At 43.0% G+C, this 8,307-nt stretch overlaps 1 pseudogene; it reads right to left on the bottom strand.

Moving 5' to 3' along the window:
• Nucleotides 1–5,937: 5,937 nt before the first annotated feature.
• On the bottom strand, nt 5,938–7,034 carry LOC147661218 (zinc finger protein 862-like; annotated as a pseudogene).
• Nucleotides 7,035–8,307: the final 1,273 nt, after the last annotated feature.

Below are 8,307 nucleotides of genomic sequence, written 5' to 3'. Positions count from 1 at the left end.
GTGTCATTAGGTTTTAAAGTCTGCCAGCGATCCACTAACCCATGCGTATGACACATGTTTCAATGCCTTGAAAACATTAGGTTTTCAACCTACATATTGCCAGCCATCCTTCATAGACCCATCATTGGGAAGGTTGATATTAACCCCTTGCATGCGCATGACGAGCTCAGCTTGTCATGGCATACACCTCTCGCATGCTCATGACGAGCTCAGCTCGTCATGGCCCGTGGAACGCTCAGGTGCAGGGAGAATTCCCTTGCTGTGCTGAGCGTTCCACGGGAGCCAATGCACCTGTGACGAGCTCAGCTAGTCATGAGCATGCGAGAGGTGTATGCCATGACGAGCTGAGCACAGCAGGGGAATTGAGCCAGTAGGGAAGGGGTAAAGTCCCCACAAATCATGAAAGGTAGTGGCCAGTGCGTGAGTTCACTTGAGTTCTCATCGAAAACAGATGGATCATCACTGTTGCTACCATTTATTTTGTAAAGTTATCTTTTGCCCATTTCCATATTGGCATTCTGTGACTGCCCAGAGTCCAAATGTATCTGCTTTAGAGTGGCTAAAAACATACTTGCTGCCCTTAGCTAGAATAGCAACCCCCCGCACCCGAGCACCCTGTGTCATTAAACAAATCAGCCTATACCCTACTATTTTTAAAATGTGCATTTGTGAACCCTCAATGTGTGTTTTACTGTAAACAGACAATATTCCTGCCCAATGCTTGTAATCCTGTCGCTACTATTTGCCTTTTTTAACCCTTTCGATGCTGATGACGAGCTCAGCTCGTCATGATGCACGGTTGAGCTGTGCTGATGACGAGCTGAGCTCGTCATGAACAATGGGAAAATGAGTGCCTGCAGCACAGGAGGGGAAAACACCTAGCAGCCAAGGTGTTAATGTTGTTTAAACCACAGATATTCATGGATAAAACTTTTAGCACTTCCATCCCATTCAGGTGTATGATCTGGATGTTTGCTCAAATTTTTGCATGGCCCACTTGTTACTCTGTGTCCTGATATTAACATCCTACCATTTTAACCTATTGAATTTTCTCTTACTCTTTATAACGACCTGTCTGACCCTCCACACCCCCTCCCTCCCCCACCTCACCACCCTCCACCACATTTAGAGGTTACCTGGCCACAACAAGGCCAGGGGTTTGGCATCTGTCAAGCAGAGCCCCGCGTGCCCGCTGAGGCTCCCCCCCCTGAAATGTGACCTTTTGTAGAAACTGTACACCATAAAAAAAACCCATGCCATAATAATCACCAATAGAGATAAAAAGACTGGGAAGAAGAAAAACTCCTAAGGTTATTAACATCTAATTCCCAGGATCAGTACCGCTGTCTAGCTCTCTTTATCGGGCCAGGGCAAAGGAGTTTCCAATACTATAGACATTGCCACCGTTACTTATGTCCTGAGACTTCCTCCAAATACTTTTTAGCCTGGATTTCCGAAACGAAACTATGTGTAGCCCCTTGATATACAACTTTTAGTCTGGCCGGATTTTGAAGGTACACCTCTGCACCAAGTTTCTGAAATGGTTCAAAGAGCTGCTTGAGTCATCACCTGCACTCAACTTTGGCATGCACAAAATCAGGTCTGGTGAAAAGTTATTCAGCCAAAAGCCCGCTTGTTTGTGTGTCTAGCCAAGTCATAAAGAGTTTGCCAGAGTAGGAAGTTACCAAAGAACAAAAGCATAGCACGAGTATGTTGTTGTGGTGCCGAGGTGTGTTTAGTGGGAGACAGAGGGCACCAGTGAGCTCTCTGAATTTCTATATCCCAACCTCAGGAGTGTAGCTCTGGAAATGCCCCTTTGAGAAACGTAATCATGAATTTTCTGGGGTCATCTTTTTCGGCACCTTCTGGGATCCCTCGGAAATGGAGATTGTTATGCCGGTTTTCCTGTTCTCCATCTTCCACATAAGATCTTTAACCACTCCCTCATGTTCATCATTCTGTGTTTTCAGCGTGGTAACATCTTTTTCTACATTCTCCGTCCTTTCTTCCACCGAAGCCATTCGATCAGCGATTTCGGTGCAGGTTTTACCAACCTTCCTGTCTGCCCCTTGCAGTTTCTTTGCAGCCAGACAAGATCTGCGACTATCTGCTTTGACTTCCTCCTGGTAGCTCTTGATAGATTGCAGAATATCAGTCGGAGCTGGTTCACTTCATAGATCGCTGTGGTTCCCCCTTTTGTCACAACCAATTTTTGGCTGATTACCACCGGAGGCCGCCGTGGAGTTAGAAAATATCATGAGCGGGGTATCATTATAGTCCCACTTCAAGGTCTGTGGTGTCCTCTTTTTCGGATATGTCACAATTCTTTTCTTTTTATGGCTACCCCTACTTTTCTTCTTTTGTAGTTTTTTTAGGCCATATTTATTCTTCTGAGGGTCAGTATTAGAGCTGCTATACCACTTCCTCCCTTCCTCCCTGCTTGATAAAGAAATGCTAATGTCTTATAAATCTGAATCCTCTGTGAGGGAGTAGAACTTGTCCTTATTATCAGGCGTTTTCAGTATGTGACCTTGCTGCATATTGCTAGCAGCTTGCAATGTTTATACAGAATTTGCAACTTCTTCTGTGGTATTTATGCTGCCACTTGGAATACTGATGTTATTGCTGAGACTGTCAGTGTTATCCAAAAGGCCACCTACTATCAACTGGATCGAAGGTGTTAAGATATTTGCCTCATTCTCTTGGCCTGCGGGGAAGGGGAAGTCTGGAGGTTGAAATTCGCTCAAGCCCACTGGTGAGGTATGAGCAGTCAATCCTCCTTCAATCTGACCCGTCGTCTGTTACCCCTCCGGGTGTCTCTACTAGAGAAATGGGATCGTTTTTCACCCCTCTCGAAGCGCTGAAATTGCTAGTGATTAGAGGCTGAGAGTGGACGGTTTCTTTGTGTGATCGAGCTGGACCTTTTTTTGCAGATGCAGTGATCGCTATGTCTTTTTCCTCAGGAGTTCTTATCAAAGCTCTCCCCTTTCTCTCCCCCGCCTTTGCCTTTCGTGCCCATAGTGTCCAGCTTTTTCTGCCGGGTAATTGCTAGCGTTGTGCTAGACTGTGAGGGTACAAGCGCATTCTTCACTTTCCCGTCTCTCGCCTCTTTGCCTGTCATTCTTACTTGTTTCTTGCCGCTGCTGACGCAAAGTGCACTGTAGTTATGCCGGTCTTCAAGAGGTCCCCGTAATGACCACAGCGGTGTATGATCTGGCAAATCCTCCTTTGGAGAAGGAGCGTGTGACTGCTCCTAGCAGTGCTCCTGTGACTCTGCCGTGCTGCTGGCGACTCATGCAGGTCAGCGTGAATCTGAGATGCCCAAACCGGGCTGGTGTCCTCGCGGCGGGGGAGATGAGAGTGCTGGAGTCTCAGCATACAGGTGAGAATTACATAAACTTCCGGAAAGGGTTTTCCTGCTGCATTCCTTTCGATTTGGTGTATTAACTCTTAGACCTTCATGCTTGGTTCAGAAGGTATTAACAATGACTTCAGCAGTCTTTTCGGGGGATGCTCAGCGGAGCATCATAGCAGAGATTTTAGCCAGACGCCATCTTGCCTCTATTTTGGGTTGTCATCAGTTTTGTTAAGTCAACTAAAGTTCATTGCATTATCCAATCAACGCATTTCGTTCAGTGGTAACTAGAACTTCGTCAGGGCTGTGAATAACACACATATAAATACATAAACCTATACAAATGGTAGACATATATACACATAAAAAACAATTCAGAGGGAATTTACATGTCCAATCACAAAACAACATCAGGGCTCGACAAATCTAAAAAATCTCCCTTGACCTGCAGGTCGAGTGAGTAGACTTTTCTACTCGACCTAACAGCAATGCACTATACCCACAATTGATCGCATAATGGACTTTTTTCAAAACATTTGCAGCGCCAACAACCCAGGAAAACGTTGGCCACCCAAATAAACGGCAAATTTCATCCATTTACCTCCCTATGTGTGTATCAAAGTGCTGTGGGGAAGGTTTCTGCGAACATACATGGCAAAAAAATACCTTATAAACTTTAACATGTATACAACATATCAGGCTGGCACTTACTTGTAGTGAGGAAGCTGATTCTCAGACTGAGCTAAGGTTTACGTTCTTCAGATCGCAGCCTTCTGTCCTTCCCTTTGAAATAACTTTATGGCCAGAGTCAGTGCTTGTTCTTTCAAAATACAGCATTAGCGCTCCGTCAGCTTTGAGGCAGATGAATGTAGCTCATTTTGTAATCCGTTTATGCTGCCAAGTCCTCAAAGTTTCATTTACATTGCTGTAGCTGTGGCAGTGTTTAATTTGTATGAAAAAAAGTGCCAAGGGCAGGGTCAGGAGTCCATGGCTTGGCAGTTCGGGCTGGACTGTTCCAATGAGGCACAGGGGTCATCAAGACTAATTTCCATATAGCCAGTCCTGAACTGGGGTGGGGAACAGTGAGCTAAAGAACAATGATGGATTCAACCCAGGTCTGTGACTGGGAGTCAGTGTCTCGAAAGGAGACAAACAGCTCCATGGCAAATTGTCAGAAGTTTTATTTAATAAATTGGTCAAGACTGATTTGCATAGCCAGTCCTGAACTGGGGTGGAGAACAGTGAACTAAAGTATGATGATGGATTCAACACAGGTCTGTGACTGGGAGTCAGTGTCTCGAAAGGAGACAAACAGCTGCCACCATGGCAAATTGTCAGAAGTATTGACAGACACCACAGTGAATGGTAAAACACAAAAATGCACAGTTGTTAAGGAAAATGGTGCTGATTTGAACAGAGTAGCATTAAACTGAGTCGCTATCTTCTGAGTCAGTAACAACAGTGTTGTTTTGACAAGGATGTTTGTGGCCCATAATATGTCTTGTTCCTGGATTTGCTGAAAGCCAATGCAAAACGGCTGGGTTTGGATCAAAAGTGTCTAACTCTGGCCCATCTACTTGGATTCGCATTAAAGCAGACATGGTGTCACTTTTAAGGGACGTACGGAGCTCATTTTTTATTCGGTTCATGCTGCTAAACCCCCGTTCACATATTGCTGTTGTTGGACTGATGGAAAGCATGATTTCTAAAATTGGAAGGACATTTTTAACTATTTCTGGGCGTTTTTTCAATAGCTGAGTGAAGAGGGATACAGGCTTATGCAACATCCTCTGATGAAAGACGTACAGTTTAAAATCTAGCCACTCTCCAGGGGCAGACTGAATTTCTTCATCAGTAAGTACCTTTTTGTAGTACTGTACAAGGTCCTCAAATTCTTGATCCCCAAAAACTCTAATCTTTTCAACAGAGTCTGGCCATAAAGTAAAATCAAAAATGTTAAACAAAGAATGCGGCTTGCCTGAGATGTGCTTCAAAAAGCGGTCACTCATAAAAGAAAGAGCATTGTCTAGTAACTCAATAGTGTCTTCCTTGACAACTAGTTTCATTAGAGCTGCCTTTTCTAGCAGGCTTTGCCTGTGTTAGTAACGGAACCCCTGCGAAATTCCCATCTTTAAAAAGCAATTGAAATTGTGTTAGTGCTTTTCCTGGCTTTGTTTTCAGCAGTATTAGCTTCTGTTGAAGCACCTCGATTCTTCTTGCAACTTCAGAAATAAGCGTATCTTCTTGTTGAAATGCCTTAGACACTTGCTGAAGCAGCTCTGTGAAGTCTATCATGAAGTGCAAGAAATAAAGAAACTTCTCGGATTTCATGTCATGAAGCAATCCTTTGGCTTTGTTTGAATATTCATCAGTACCAGTAGCAAGGTGCTCAAGATGAAGTACTGTAGCTTCCCAGTTTGTCTTAAGCGCTGTTACTGCCCTGTGCTGACTTGCTACCCATCGGATTTGCTGCAAGCCACCGAAATGTTGTAACTGCTCTTCCAGATAATCAGCTATCTCTAAGTTCCCTTCTCCGCTTAGGTGAATAATAATATGGTTTGAAACATCCTTTGAGCACCTCTTCAAATTTGGATATGTATGAACTCTTTTTTTTTAACATCACACACAGCAAGCTCTAGATTGTGAGCTACACAGTGCACAACTGCAATGTGATTGCAATTGTCACATCTTTGATGCTTGGAGACTTCATCCAGTAGCTGCTTCACAGCATCAGATTTAGTGCCGAGGTTTACAGCAGCTCCATCTGTATTCAGACCAATGCATTTCTGGCTCAGAATATCCAGAGATATGCCCATGCTTTCCAGGCCAACCATAATAGCATTTTTCACTCCGGACGCATTGGAGTTTTTCATGCTGACAATGTCACACAGATGGGTAACAAGGGTGCCTTCACAAACGAATCGTACATAAATAAGTTCCTGTTCCTGAATTCCTTTGTCAGTTGACCCATCTGACAGAACACTGATGAACCTAGCATTTTCTATTTGGGATCGAATTGTCATTTTTAGGGTCTCGGAAATTGCTATTACAAAGTTACGGCATGCATGATCAGTCATATAATTTTCGAAATTCCACTCAGGATTGTTCTTTTTCTGCAGTGAGCAGAGTTTTGGAAACTTAATAAAAGCCTCACCTTGTTTTGCAATATAATAGGCTGTATTAAATAAAATGTTTAAGTGCCGGATATTTTTTTCATGCTTTTTTGTGATTGATTTGGCTATGCAGGTCTCCTGTGGCTTTTGAATTGCAGCTTCATGTAATATGCATTTTTCATGCAATTTGCTCTTGTGGTGCCATTCCAACGTCTCCCTTTTGAATTTCTGTCACACCAACATATAGGGAAGACTTAGTATCTGCGAGATGAGGAAATTTCCTGCAAACTCCACAATACAAAACTTGAGATTTTTTAAAACTGGGCTCAACTAGGTCAGCAGCAGCTCCGTTACTTTCCTGTTCTTCAATCACTGCCCACTTGAAATCTTCAAGCCATTTCTGTTGTACAACTCTCTGTCTTTTTTTTTTTATCATACTCCCTTTGCTTTTGGTGGATTTCTTCTAATGACTTCCTTTTCCCAACTGCTGAACTCTCTCCTGCATTATTCATTGGAGTATTAGCTCCAGTGTTTTTTCCGGCCAACCACAACCTGATGTCTGCCATTGCACTCTCTGCCTGTTGTCTGCCTTGTCCTCACTAGTTATTTAGCCAGCACTGACTCACTGCTTCTGTCCGCTTTGAGCTAGAATCAAAAACAATAACTCACTGTAACTAATTTAAAAATATTATAACTTGAAGTTTGTACAAACTACAATACTGGGTTAATATACATTTGCTTTCAATAATTAATTAATGATGGTTCCAAATATACATTTTTAACTGCATCTGATCAGATCTGTAACTCATTGTGTGGCTCTCTCAGGTTCGCACAAAAGCACCCCAATTTGGAATGCGCTGTAATCAATGGAACTGAACGATGTGCAACATCAGTGCAGCTTCTGAAATAACTCACTATGGAGACTCACTAGTCTGCTCTTGAGTATTGCGGGTTCTAATGGGGGAGCCGGGTTATACCTGTTCAGTAAAACTAAAGGTCTGCCAGACGCTTCCCCCCTCCCAAAGCCTAACTCTGGGCCTAAACTTACATTTTTGGGGGGAAACTGGGTGGTAATTAGTGGTCAGACAATCTGCACAATCCCCACCTTAGGTGATGGTGACACTGTCTTGCGAGCAAAATCAAGCAATGAAGGTGAAGAAACATACAAATAAAGTACACAAGCATAGTAAACATTGTTCTAATGCAACTGATTTGCACATAACGCTTTACAGATTCATTTACAACATTCATTTTCAACTCACAGTGACATGTTGCACAAATATATCGAATCTTATTTAAAGAAAAAATTCAATCAGTGCAGCGTACTAAGCTAATTACCACATCAAGCAATGAAGATGAGGGAAACATATCGTAAATTTACCCCAATATGACAAACTCGGATATAAGATGAAACTGCTGCACAGCACTAGAAATGGAAGGGCACTAGTCTAACCACCAAGCATCCAGTAACTCACAGTGATCCCCACGAAGATGATGATGTTTGCAGTTTAAAGAAACCATGTGCTCCACGGCTAAGCCGAAACGCTGTTGAAGATGAAAAAGGAAAACGTAGGCACAGAGCAGTAAGCTTCTAGTTTTAACTAGTTTAAGTGTTTACCATATGGTAGCAGTCTGCTATTATGTAATCAATAAAGCTCTGCCTGCTGGTGGGCTATCAGATGACGAATGGCTTCATTTTGTTGAAAATGTGGTAACCAACACCCTTGCATGCTTTTCAATGACCACAGCATAAATGTATATTCGGGGATTACAGCTGCATGTCGTATGAAAGCACCAGTTTACACCATTGTGGCCAGTGTTAATCCAGTCAATTAAGTA

This window comes from Lissotriton vulgaris, unplaced genomic scaffold, assembly GCF_964263255.1.
Source record: "Lissotriton vulgaris unplaced genomic scaffold, aLisVul1.2 SCAFFOLD_2081, whole genome shotgun sequence".
NCBI lineage: Eukaryota > Metazoa > Chordata > Amphibia > Caudata > Salamandridae > Lissotriton > Lissotriton vulgaris.
Note: the sequence above shows the minus strand (reverse complement) of the source record. Positions and strands in the feature narration are given on the sequence as shown.